Source organism: Rhincodon typus, chromosome 12, assembly GCF_021869965.1.
Source record: "Rhincodon typus isolate 14 chromosome 12, sRhiTyp1.1, whole genome shotgun sequence".
NCBI classification, from domain to species: domain Eukaryota; kingdom Metazoa; phylum Chordata; class Chondrichthyes; order Orectolobiformes; family Rhincodontidae; genus Rhincodon; species Rhincodon typus.
In genome coordinates this window covers 15,162,967-15,176,891 of record NC_063343.1, presented here as the reverse complement: position 1 = coordinate 15,176,891, position 13,925 = coordinate 15,162,967, and positions in this window count along the sequence as shown.

Sequence of the window (13,925 nt, the reverse complement as noted above, 5' to 3'; positions counted from 1 at the left end):
AGGTCGAGGGAGGGTAGGAGGCCTTGGGGTGGTGTCCAGGAGGAGGGCGTGTGTTGGAAGCGAGAGAAGGGGTCAGTAGAGGGAGGGTTAGGTTCACGGTTAAAGAAGTAAGCGTGGAGGCGGAGGCGGCGGAAAAACTGCTCTATGTCCAAGCGTGAGCGGTATTCGTTGATCTGTGGGTGGAGGGGGACAAAGGTGAGCCCTTTACTGAGGACTGACTAAGTGATTAAGCAGCTATGAAAACAACAGCTAAAATTATTTTGTTGTAATCAGTTGTTTCTTTGAAGTTATTCACAATATTAAGAAATAGGTTCTAGTTAGAGGTTCTTCAGATCAACGCAGATAGATTTCAACATAATTATAGATACGCATATATAACCAAAGTATGATAGAAGTATTAGGGGAAAAGCATTCAAACTTGGATGTGAAAAGTTAATTAGTCTCAAGAAGCACTTTTCTTATCTCTGAAAAGATGCCTGGCATATCCTGAATGAAATAGGTTGTTTGCAACTTATTAGTTAAAAAGTGCTTAAAAATAAGAGTAGCTGTGAAACTATAATACCCCAAATTTTACAGCAGTTAGTTAAAGCCAACTGCCTGTTGTATTTTTTATGTATATAATTGGGACAGTGGAAAATATAAGTGGAATAACAAAATTTGATAGAGATAGCAAATGGAATACAATGGATAACAGAATTCAAGCAGTCCTCAGTGATCAACAAGTCTGGGACAGGCCCAAAGGAGTATAACCATAACTTTGGAATGTGAATTAATAGGATGCATAGAAAGATCCCAAGGCCTGGAGATTACGATGTCTGTTAAAACACCATGAGATCATGGGAAACAAACAGGAGGCTGGAAGAACACAACAAGCCAGGCAACATTTGGAGGAAAGGAGAAATCAATGTTTCAGGTATTACCCTTCTTCAGGACTGGATATGTGGGGTTATGGGGAGCTGCAGATAAAGGGAGGGGGGACGGAGTGTAGCAGAATGGTGGTAATAGGTGGACACTGGTAGTAGGTATGACCTGGTTGGTTAGTGGGAGGGATGAATCTGGTTTGTGGCTGGAAGGGAGGGTCAGAAGGTGGAATGGAAGGGTGGAGGTGGGACTGGAAGGGGAGCTGGGGGATGAGGAAGGTTATTTGCAATTAAGAGAACTCAATGTTGAGTCCTATGGGCTGTCGAGTCCCCAGGCGGAAGATAAGGTGTTGGTCTTTAAATTTGAGTTCTAGTCGCTGCCACACTGAAGGAGACTGAGGACGGACATGATGGAGGGAGAGTGGGGTGGGAAGGGGATTGAAATGGGTGGTGACTGGGAGGTTAGGTTGGCTGTTACGGGCCAGGCGAAGATGCTCGGTGAAACGGTCACCTAGTCTACATTTGGTTTCACCGATGTAGAGAAAAACACATCGGCTGCACCAGATGCAATAGACTAGGTCGGAGGAGATGCAGGTGAAGCTCTGTCTCACCTTGAGGTACTGTTTAGGGCCCTGGATGGAGATGAGGGAGGTGGTGTGTGGATAGGTATTGCATCTTTTACAGAGGAAGATCATGGGAACCTGGGGCTGTCCATAGGAATGTCCATCATTGATTAGATGTTTCACAGGACTGGGTGTTATAGAATAAGGGGAAGGACACAGCGACTAGGTTACATGTGATTATTGTAACAAAATGTATAATAATGCTGTATTTCACTGTAAAAAATCAATGTGAGTCATTGATCTCTTCTCCGATCTGAGCCGTAGATTAAGAGAACAACTGGGTTCTCATGTCAAGACCAGATTCGGGGAAGATCTTTGGCCCTCTCCTTGCATTCACTGGTTGTTGCTTGAATAAGAATAAAGACTGCCGCTTGCCTGAATCTTTGTCCCTGGTTGGGGGATGGGGGGGTGGTGGTGGAGCGGTGTGGGGGTGGTATTACGCTCCTACAGATGGCACTGCGAGCAGGATGCTCTGTTTGAAGCTGGCATATGTTGGGCCATGATTTTGGTGAGAATGTTAATTTACCATCCTTTAGTTAGTGTGGCACTCATTGTGGGAGCTTCTATAAACCAGAGCACAAAACAAACTTTTTAACTGGAGAGAGCAGGAGGAGACAGAATTACAGGTGTGTTAGTAGGGTTGCAGGTGCTCATAGCTATCAAAAGATAGTTAGGAGGTCGGGAATCCTCGGGAGCTAAAGGTGACAGCCACCCAAAAGATTAATAAGAGTTTGAAAATCCTCGGGCAAACAAAAATAATAAATAGAGCAGCGAGTTGCTTCAGAGAGAACCGGGAGGGAGTCTGGGAAAATGGCAGAAAAGGACTGGGAACAAACCCAATGGGGTCCAGACCAGTCCATTCTGCACACTGTGTTCAAGAAAAATAAAGCCTTAATTAAAGACATGGAAAAAAATGGATGGAATAGGGAGGGCACTGGGCCAGAATGGAAAGCCTGGTGGCTAGGTCAGCAGAAAGAAAAGAGAGCAAAGGGTTTAAGCAGAAACCAAAAAGGCACAGAAACAAGCTAAAATGGCTGCATGTTCATATAGTTAGTGAGTGGTATGGATAGGGTAAATAGACAATCTTTCTTTAAAGTGAGAGGGGAAAGATTTAAAAGAGACCTAAGGGGCAACTTTCTCACGCAGAGGGTGGTGCATGTATGGAAGGAGCTGCTAGAGGAAGTGGTGGAGGCTTGTCCAATTATGATGTTTAAAAGGCATCTGGATGGGTATATGAATAAGAAGGGTTTTGAGGGATATAGGCTAATGCTGACAAATGGGACTAGATTTATTTAGGATATCTGGTCAGCATGGACCAAAGGGTCTGTTTCTGTGCTGTACATCTCTAAGACTTTATAACTTTAAGTGAAAAAGAGAGGAAGATTGAATTTCTTCTACACTGAAACTTGTAGAAGGGTTAACTCTTTGTGGTCTGGTTTGAATACACCCTTGTTTCATAGAATCCCCACAGTGTGGAAACAGGCCCTTCAGCCCAACAAGTCCACACCAACCCTGAGAGCATCCCACCCAGACACATCCCCGAACACTACAGGCAATTTAGTATGGCCAATCCACCTAGCCTGCACATCTTTGGACTGAGAGGAAACCCATGCAAACTCCACACAGACAGTTGCCCGAGGATGGAATCAAACCTGGGTCCCTGGCACTGTGAGGCAGCAGTGCTAACCACTGAGCCACTGTGCCGCCCTGTTCACTAAATGTCATTTTGTGCAATTTGTGTGTTTTTGTTCCCTGGGGCTCGAGCTCTGGAGATGATTTGAAGTTAGTTTGCATTTTGGGAATCTATGGTGATTTAAAAGTATGGTTCTGCCTGTATAAGTGTGGGACATGTATGGTTAATGTAATGTACATTTAAGAAACTATGAGTGCAAAGCAGAAGTCTGTGATGAAATGTTGATTTAAAAAGTTGGTTCATAAAGTTTGGCAAGAAAATTACCTTTTAGAATTGGCTCTGCGTTGTGTTTGGACTTGGGTAGATTTTAATTTCTGAAATTACCATATTTGGATTTTCATTTTCTGGCCAAATTGAAGTTCCAAATATTGTCTTAACACATGAGTGAATCTTTAATTCCAGATGGTAGATGATAATATGTTCTCATTGTAAAGGTACTTCGGTGTGAAAGAATGCAAATAATAGGAAGTTTGGAATCTTAGAAATACAATTCTCTTTGAACAAAATTCTGATGGTATGTTCTAAAATCTGAGAAAGCTGATAAAGGAATTAGAAAAGGCAAATTTAACAAAGGAGGTGGGCTTTTCCTTAAAGTATAACATTTATTTTCGTGCAGGAGGAGGAGCAATGGATGATGTAATTACATGCAAGAGTTTATACCCTAGCTCCTTTTTGAATCCAGAGTAGATCAGTGCTAATTAATCCATTCTGCTTGATGAGGAATGGATGGAGGTTGTTTATTTTTCAGCATTGGAGAACTACTGTGGAAACATTAAAAGTACATTAGGAATTCCAATGTATTAAATTGTTCGTGAATTTGAGGGAATAAAATAGAACTCTAAATTTGGACAAAGTTACGTAGAGATATTAAATACTGTAACTTTAAAAAAAGGGACATCTCAGAGAAATAACAAACAAAGTATGTTTTGACTGAATCAAACAGAAATGTTTGACCTATATTTTGAAATATTATAAGGTTATGCTCAATGGACTGCAAATCTCTCAGTGAAAGTCTGGAATTAGATAGGTGATAATAGTTGAACTGCAATATTGGAAAGAAAACAGTTATTGTTAAAGGGTTAAGGCAAATCCTAGGATTATTTAACTATTGCACGTAATTTGTAGAGAATTACAGTGAACTAGCCAGACCTCTGCAAGATCTTACCAAAGGGTGGCAGGCTATCTCAGAGAAAATTGATTGAGGACCTGAGCAAGAGACGGCTTTTGTCAAAATCAAACAGATATTGGCCTCCGCACCAGCACTAGGACTCCCTGACCTGAAAAAGCCATTTCACCTCTTTTGCAGTGAAAGAAATGGCAATCAATCTGCAGTAGTACTGCAGAGTCATAGAGCCAGTGGGATACACCTCAGGTGACATCTTTCTTCTTGACACAACAAGGGAAGGTGATATTACATTCCCCACATAATATAGTCCAGCTATTGGAAGCTAGCAAATTGAGAGATTTTATAGACAGTTGACGAGCCAATTGGGAAGCTGCACTGTTGCCAGGAGACAAGCATGTGGAAGTGGTTAAAGACAATAGAGAGAACCCAGCAAGCTATGTCAATCAGGAAGGAGAGACACTTGATTGTATTTCTTCATTTAGCAGGAAGAAGAGACACAGGGTTGAGTTAAGGAAGAGCCATTAAAGGGGTCAGATGTGAAAAGTATGTTTGTAGATGGGGTGCAGAAGTATTATGATGGTGACCTCTGGACAGGGTGAGCTGTGGTTAATTTGAAAGGGGAGCATTTGGCAGGAGAAAGGATAGAAGGATGTCACTCTGCCCAGATAGCCAAACTAAAAGCACTTACTGCCGCCCTGCAATTAGGGAGAGGCCAGACAGACAGTAGATATGCCTTCGATGTAATCCATGACTACATGATGGCAAGGGCAAGAAGAGATTATGTTACTTCGAGCAGTAGTGTAATTCAGCATGAGAATCTGGTCAAGGACCTATTGGCCGCAGTAACTGAGCCAAGGGAGGCAGCAGTAATTAAAGTTAAAGCACACAGAAAGATCCAGACACCAGAATAGAGAAGGAATGACTAGGCAGACAGTGTAGCAAAAGCAATGTTTGAACAGGAAGTGATAATGATAGCAGCTGTGAGAGAACAAGAGGCCAAAGATGATGAATGGAACATTTTAAATTTACAAGCAACAGCTAGCTCAGAGGAGAAAGCAGAATGGATTAAAGATGGGCAGCTTTAGGAGTAGATGATATTTGGATGAAAGAAGGTATGTTGGTAGATAGCTCTCACATTCTGCCAACAGACTCTATGCGATGTTTACCATGGATTAGCACACGTAGGGAGGGATAAAATGATACAGCTAGTATCTAATTGTTGGTGGTGGAAAGGAATGGGAAGAGACATAGCTAAATTTTGCCAGAGATGCACTGTATGTGCACAGACAGAACCAGGACAGGGAATTAAAATTAAAAAGAGCCATCAGCCCTGCCCACAGGGACCATGGCAATACATTCAAATGGACTTTATAGGACTACTGCCACAAAGTCAGAGTAAGAAATTCTGCCTGGTCATAGTCAACCAGTTTACCAGATGGGTAGAAGATTTCCGCACAAAGGACTGTACTGCGACCTTGGTGGCAAAAATATTGGCAGCTGAAATAATCCCCAGGTGGTGGTGGAGGGAGGTGTGGAGTTGGGTTCCCCTATAACTAAACTCAGCCCAAGGGACCCACTTCACCAGCAAGTGCCTGAAGGAAGTATGTAAATTCTTGGTAATAATACAAAAGTATCATATCCCCTACCACACAGAGTTCGGGTATGGTAGAGAGAATGAATAGAATGCTGAAAAATGCTCTGACTAAGGCAATGATAGGAGTAGGGGCTAAATGGACCCTTTCTCTACTAGCCATTCTGATGGCCCAGAGGGCAGTGCCCTTGAGGTCCACTGGACTAATACCCTTTCAGCTCATTTCGGGACGAGCAATCACACTCCCCCAGGACCTGATCACGGAAGTTAATGTCAACACATTTTTATACATGTCATATGTTTATGCCAAATGTGTTAATGTCTCCAGTTGCTGGGCCTGCACGTACATCCCGATGCATCTAAGGGAGGGATACCCCTACAGCCGATCCCCTTTAATGCCTTGGAACTAACTGAAAGGGTATTAAGACAGAATAGTACCACCGGGCATAGTTTTGGGGAGGGATGCAAATACCCAAATGGGGCAGGAAGATGTATCATCAATACCACTCGCTACTGGGTTCAGTGGAAGTCAACAGGGTATGACCTGACTGCCTTTGCAGTGTGGTACCAGCCCAACTGCAAAACCTCACAACAGCCTCCCTTTATCACACTGACTAACACTTCAGGAACAGGGAAGCCCACCTGTGTGGTTTGTTTAGAAAGAATGGATCCTAGAGGGCTGAATGTGGGAATTGATAACCGTACTCAGACATACAATGCCACCTCCCTGTGTCATCACTTCGGTGATGGCACCTGGTTGATCTTTGGGAATCGCACGACTGAGGGAAAGTTCCAATAGTACTGGAGCCCCAAGTTTATCACCCGGTTCACCCCGTACAATGGCACCTACTTTGTGTGCGGACACAGACCCTATGCCTGGCTACCACATCCTGGATAGGACCATGTTACCTGGGCTATATCACACCATTCATGTGTCATATGTCATCCCTCCTGAAGGAGGCTCCGGGAAAGCATAAACGTGTAATCTCAAAAACAGAGATACCCGGGTATGGTACAGCCAAGCTAGCCAGAGAATCTAACAGTATGGTTGCAGTCTTAGAACAAGTGGCCAATGACACCTCACAGGCACTGAGCAAGGTAAATGCAGAAATGGTCACCATACAAACCATGGCACTGGAGAACTGAATTGCCCTAGACTGGATATTAACTGAGAAAGGGGGTACACGTGCACTCATTGGAAAGGAGTGCAATACATAGAACGCGGAGGAAATTACTGATTTGGCTGACCATATCTGAAAAGAACAAACTCAAACAACCCCCATCTTTGATCGTATGGAGTTGGGCAATGGGGTGGCTAGGTTCTCTGGGGATGTCCATTGCCCAGGGATAGTAATTTTTGTTGTTGTAGTATGTCTGTGTTTTCTTGTTTATGGCTTCCTCAAGTGTTTCATCGCCACAATAACGAAGAAGATGACTACAGAAGGGCCACGGACTGAGAAGTTGGCTGTGTTACATACTGTCAAGCCAACAGACTACTAGTGGAATGATGAAAGAAAATGACCAGCTCATCGAATGACGGGAAGAGGATAGTGAATGCAACATCGCCGACAGAAGACTTTGGACTTTGATTTGGACTTTTCGTTAATAATGTCCCTACAGCCATAATCTGGCCTAGGGCCAAAGGTGGGCAACTGTAAGTGTTTCCCAAGTTTGAAAGACACAAAATGGCCAACAGGGCGTAAACAGAATTAAACAGTCTGCTCCAGCATTGTGAAACATAGTGGTACCTTTGAACTGGGTTACTCCAAGGTGAATGGGAGTCCCTACACAAACAGCCATCCGAGACAGTTTGATAAGAGGATATCTAAGGATAGACACAAATTCATTAAAGTATGACAAGTGATTGATTCCAGCTTCATTAATGAAAGGATGTTGTCCCATTAGATGAACAGTGCCAGTTAGAACAAGCTATATAAATCTCCGTCCAGGAACCAGTCAGCCAAATTGATTAAGCAGCTATGAAAACAACAGTTAAAGTTATTTTACAGTAATCAGTTATTTCTTTGAAGTTATTCACAATATTAAGAAATAGGTTCTAGTTAAAGGTTCTTTAGATAAACACAGATAGATTTCAACATAATTATAGATACACGTATATAACAAAAGTATAAAAATAGCAACATTGGGGAAAAATATTCAAACAAAGATGGAAAAAGTCAATTAGTCTCAGGAAACACTTTCCTTATGTCTAAGAAGATGACTGGCACATGCTGAACGAAATAGCTTGTTCGTAACTTTTTAAATAAAAAGTACTATCAGTAGGAGTAGTTGTAAAACTCTAAAGTACGACGAATTTTATAGCAGTTAATTAAAACCAACTTTTTTCATATATAATTGGGACACTGGAAAATATAAGGGAGTAACAGAATTGGATAGAGATAGCATATGGAATACAATGAATAACAGAATTCAAGCAGTCCTTTGAGATAAGCAAGTCTGGGACAGGCCCAAAGGAGTATAACCAGTAACTTTGGAATGTGAATTAATTGGATGCAAAGAAAGATCCCAAGGCCTGGAGATCATGGGAACCTGGGACTGTCCACAGGAATGCTCATCATTGATTAGGTGCTTCACAGTATTGGGTGTATAGAATAAGGGGAAGGACACAGTGACCAGGTTCTTTGTGATTACTGTAAAAAAAAATTAAAATGCTGTATTTCACTGTAAAAATCAGAGTGTGTCATTGATCTCTCTTCCGATCTGAGCTGTAGATTAAGTGAACGACTGGGTTCTCATGTCAAGGCCAGATTCAGGGAAGATGTTTGACCCTCACCCTGCATTGCTTGAATAAGAATAAAGTCTGCCTCTTGCTTGAATCCTGCCTGCCACTTGAGCCTTTGTCCCTGGTTGGTGGAGTAGGGTTAGTAGGGGTGTGGGGGGGTGGTGCGTGCGTGGTTACACTCCTACAGATACAAAACCAGTGTCTGGTATTAATTATTTGCAAAGTCTGAGATTGGTTATTTAAAAGTCCCAGTTTGGAATCATTGGTGTAAGTTTTGAGGGTCTTCAAAGGTTTTAATTTGACTGTATTGTGAGTATAGAAGTAGAAAGGATTGTTTGGTTTGGCTTTCTTTCTCTGTGTCGTAATATAATTGCAGGCTCGAGTCTTGGGTCTTGACAGTCAGTCAGATCATAAATAGATAGACAGCTTGAAAGATAGATCAATAAATAGATAGAATGATTAATAGATGGATTGATAAATGTATGGCTAAATGGATTTACATGTAGATAAATATATCTTAGATAGACAGATAGATTGAATAATTTACAAAATTATAGTTAGAACCTGCAAAATTGATCTTGCCTAATGGTGATTATGATTTTTTTGTAAAAACCCACCTGATTTTTTACAAAAAGAAATTTGCCTTCAAATCTGCCAAGGGAAATGCAAGGGCTTTGTAGGACTTTCATTCTAATTTTCAGCATGCTGGCAGTCCCCTCCATTGAGTGTAGGAAAAGCAGGTTTTGAGAATCTGAGAGCTAATCTGGTGACTGAAGCAGCACTGGCAGCCCCGACTTTGAAAAAACTTTCTGAGTAGCTGTAACCAGTGATCAAGGAGCATCATGTCCCAGGAAGTGAGTCTGGGATCAACTGTCTTCTGGCTATTTCTCAAAAAAAAAATTCCCTCTTCCCTCAGAAAGGGTGTCCCACTGTGGAGGATGGATACTTTGCTCTCCCCGTAGCTCTCTAGCACTTTGAAATTGATGTCCACCACAGGTAACAGGAGGTCTTCCTATATTCACCAGTCACAACCACTTTTGGGAAAAATTCAAAACCACCAATATGTAACTATGAAGAGCTATCTAGATTCGAAACGTTAGCTTGCTCTCTCTCTCTCCACAGTTGCTGCCTGACCCACCTGTGATTTCTAGCATTTTTCACTTTTTGGCAAGGTTGAAGGTCAGGGACATGAAGACAAATTATAAAAAGAATTTGTATTCAATTCTTTATTTTCCTGTTTAAATGCTGCTACTTTTAAAAATAGACAACTTTTTAAGGCAATTTTAAAAGCAACATAACTGGAAACAGCCAGACTTTTAAAATAGCCAAGGCTGATCATATGATCACATTTCTGGAAACCCCCGAGTCCCCCGCATTGAATAAACATTCCAGTTAAAACTGACACAAAGGATTTGGATAGCCAGCCTTGGACAGAGGAATGCCTCAAGATCGAATTTGTTAAAGTAGATGCTAATGCTTTTAGGGTTACTTCTTTGCCTTATGATGGAAGTTCTAATGGGGAACATAAAATTACACTGTTACCCTAATGACTTTCCAATTAAGCCACTGAGATGGGACATCCCTCCAATAATGTGGATTCCAGAATTGCATAGAATACTCTAGCCTAACCAACATTTTATGCAGTTTCAACATCACCTCCTTGCCCTTTAACTGAAATGTCTGTTTTTTTTTTAATCACTTGACTGAATTTGGAGCTTGTTGTATTAAATCTACGAAGCTGAGATTCTGAACCATTTGCTGTCTGACTTCCATAGGGAGAACAAAACTCCAGGCAGATTTGGCAGCCTGCCCATAACACTCCACCTCTGTCTTCAAATTTTTGGCTTCAAAAGATGTCAAAGAGGTTGTTGGCTTCAAACATTTTGATTGCAAGAAGGAAAAGTACTGGCCCCGGCTCACTGAGGAAGCTAGCATTGGACACTGACCCCTGGGAAGTTGTAACTAAAATGAACTGATTTTTAATACTTCCATATTGACCAAAATTTGGAATTTACAACCTTATCTCTTCTCGTGTCCCATCTTCCTCACTTTCCTCAGTTACCTATATATTCATCCATGTTTTCAATGTTTTGTTAGTGCATCCCTATCTTTGATTTCATCTTAAAGTTTTTGCCGTGGGTTTATTTAAAATATTGGAATCCAAAAAAATAACGTTTGGAAAAGGCTTTTGGCCCACCTCAGTAAGAGAGGGATATAGAAAGGGAAAAGATAAATGATATATCACCGTCTCAGGCAAAAGAGAAGGAAAGCAATCCTAATTAAATTCACTCCCATTCCCTCTTTGCCCAAAATAGCAGTCACAGCAGGGTTCGGAGCAGCCTGTCTTTAATTCTTGAATGACTGTGTAAGGACAGGGAAGGAACAATGAAGAGTCAAGGGGTGTTTGGGAAAATGTTGGGCTGTTAAGCTTCTATTATTTAATCCAATCATATAAACAGTCTCACTTTGCATTATTTACTTGTGTTGCCCATTCTTGGTGCTACATTTTTGTCTTTTTAGCTCTTGTTGATAGGGGGAAGGACATGAATTGATGGGGATAATGGGGGGATGGGTAAATCTGATGTGTGATCAGATACAGAATATTGTTTGTGTCAGTGAGATTGGGGCTGGGAAAATGCCCATTGGGATGTGGTAACATTGGTCCCGTTGTGGTGACTAACTGCATCTTTCAGCTGCACAGGAATTCCTGTATCCCAGGAAGAGTGTGAATGGCTGGTTTTGTATTGTTGTCATCATTAGCTCCCCTCTCCTCCTTGTCATTTCCATCCTCCTCCTGATCTTCCTTTTCTTTATAAATGATTTGGATCCTGGAATATAGAGTAAAATTGCAAACTTGGAGCAGTGGTAGTCTTAGTTATAGACTCAATAGAGTCTTTGATATCTATAGCACATAAAAAGACCATTCCGCCCATCACGTTTGCACCAATCAAAAATAATCTCTAACTATTCTAATCACATTTTCCAGTTCTTGGCCCATAGTCTTGTGTGCCTTGGCATCACAAGTTCACATCTAAATACTTCTTAAATGTTATGAGGGTTTCTGCCTGTATCACTCTTACAGGCAGTGAGTTTCACTACTCTCTGGATAAAAGAGTTTTTTGTCACATCTTCTCTAAACCTTTTGCCCCTTATCTTAAATCTATGACTCCTGGCCATTGATCCCTCCATCAAGGGGAAAGTTTCTTCCTGTCTGCTCTATCTCTGCTCCTTTGTAGATTTATACATCTCAATCATGATTCCCCTCAATCTTCTTCTGTAGGAAAACAATCTCAGACTGTACCACCTGTCCTCATAACTGTGATGATGCTGTCAAGTTAAAGAGGTAATTTTGTCCTGGGTTTGTTGAAGAGAGTTTGTAACGGCAGAGGTTGCATATAGATCTTGTCCCTGAGAATCTTTTCCAATAATTTCCCTGCCACTGACTTAAGGCTCACAGACCTATAATTTCCTGGATTATCCCTGCTACCCTTCTTAAATAATGGGATAATATTGGCTATTCTCCAGTCCTCTGGAGCCTCACCAATGACCTCGGTGTGCTTGTGCATTGACATTTGAAGCTGGTGCAGGATATATTGAGAGAGAATTGAGAAGGAAGCATATTTTGCAGTGCATTACAACAAACCTGTGGACTCAAAGACAGCAGCCATTACTGCCTGACCTCACCTTACACCGCCTTGACAGAGAGGGTGATCAAACTCATCCCAGGGCCAATATCATTCATTCCATTCACTACATGACAAAGGAGGATTTCAGAAGATGTACAAAAAGGGTGAGAACGAGCTGGAACCCCTGCCTTCTACATTCACACCAACACTCAGAACATCCCTATTATCCCAGTAAGACAAACAGAATATTCCCAGGTTGTTCAAGAAGGGAGAAAACAACAAGAATTGTTGGATAAAGGAATATAGAAGTGAATATACTGGCCATACCACAGGTCCATGTTAAAGTCTATAAAATAAGTCTGATCAGTGTGTGTCACTCATCAGTTATACTGGATTTTCCTTTCGGATACAATTAGTCTATCTGACTTTGGGAATTGAGAATAGGGGAATGGAGGCACTGAGGTGCAGAGAGTTATGAAAACTGCCTGGAAGTGACATTGTCCACAAACAAACTGGCTTCAGCCAGTTACCCATAGCTAAATTTCAACGTTCTTATTTACTTAGGGGATGTGACCAACATTTATTGCACATCCCTAGTTGCCCTTGAGAAAGTGGTGGTGTGCTGCTTTCTTGAACCGCTGCAGTCCATGCACTGTAGTAGACTCAAAATATCCTTAGGGAAGGAATTCCAGGATTTTGACCCAGCAACTCTGAAGGAATGGCAATGTATTTCCAAGTCAGGATTGTGAAGGTCTTGTTGGGGAACTTGAAGGTGGTTGTGTTCTTATGTGTCTACTCCCTTGTCCTTCTAGATGGAAGTGGTCATGGGCTTCCAAGGTGTTGTTGAAGGATCTTTGGTGAATTTATTGCTGTGCACTTTGTAGATAGTACACAGCGCTGCTGCTGTGTTGCTGGTGGATGGAATGGATGCTTGTGAATGTGGTGCCAATTGAATGGGCTACTTTGTCCTGGGTGCTGTCAACATCTTGACTGTTGTTGGATCTGCACTTGTCCAGGCAACTGGCACATATTTTGTCACACTCCTGACTTGTGCCTTGTTGGTGGACAGGTTTTAGAGAGTCAGAAGGTGAGTTATTTGCAGGTGTATTCCTAGCCTCTGACCTGCTCTTGTAGCCTTATATTTAAGTGGCAAATCCCGTTCAGATTCTGGTCAATGGTAGGCCCACTTTGTTGGTAGTGGGAGATTCAGTTATGGTAGTACCATTAAAAGTCAAGGGGCGATGGTTAGATTGTCTCTTATTGGAGATGGTCATTGTCTGGCATTTGTGTGGTGAAAATGTTACTTGGCACTTGTTAGCCCAAGCCTGAATATTGTCTGGGTCTTGCTGCTTTTGAGCATGGACTGCTTCAGTATCTGAGGTGTTGTGAATGATGCTGAACATTGTGCAATCAACAGTGAACTTCCGACCTTATGGAGGGAAGGAAAGAAGGTTGTTGATGAAGCAGCTGCTGATGAAGATGAGATAGTAGGAACTGCAGATGCTGGAGAATCTGAGATAACAAGGTGTAGAGCTGGATGAACACAGCAGGCCAAGCAGCATCAGAGGAGCAGGAAAGCTGACGTTTCGGGCCTAGACCCTTCTTCAGAAAAAGGGTCTGAAGAATGGTCTAGGCCCGAAACATCAGCCTTCCTGCTCCTCTG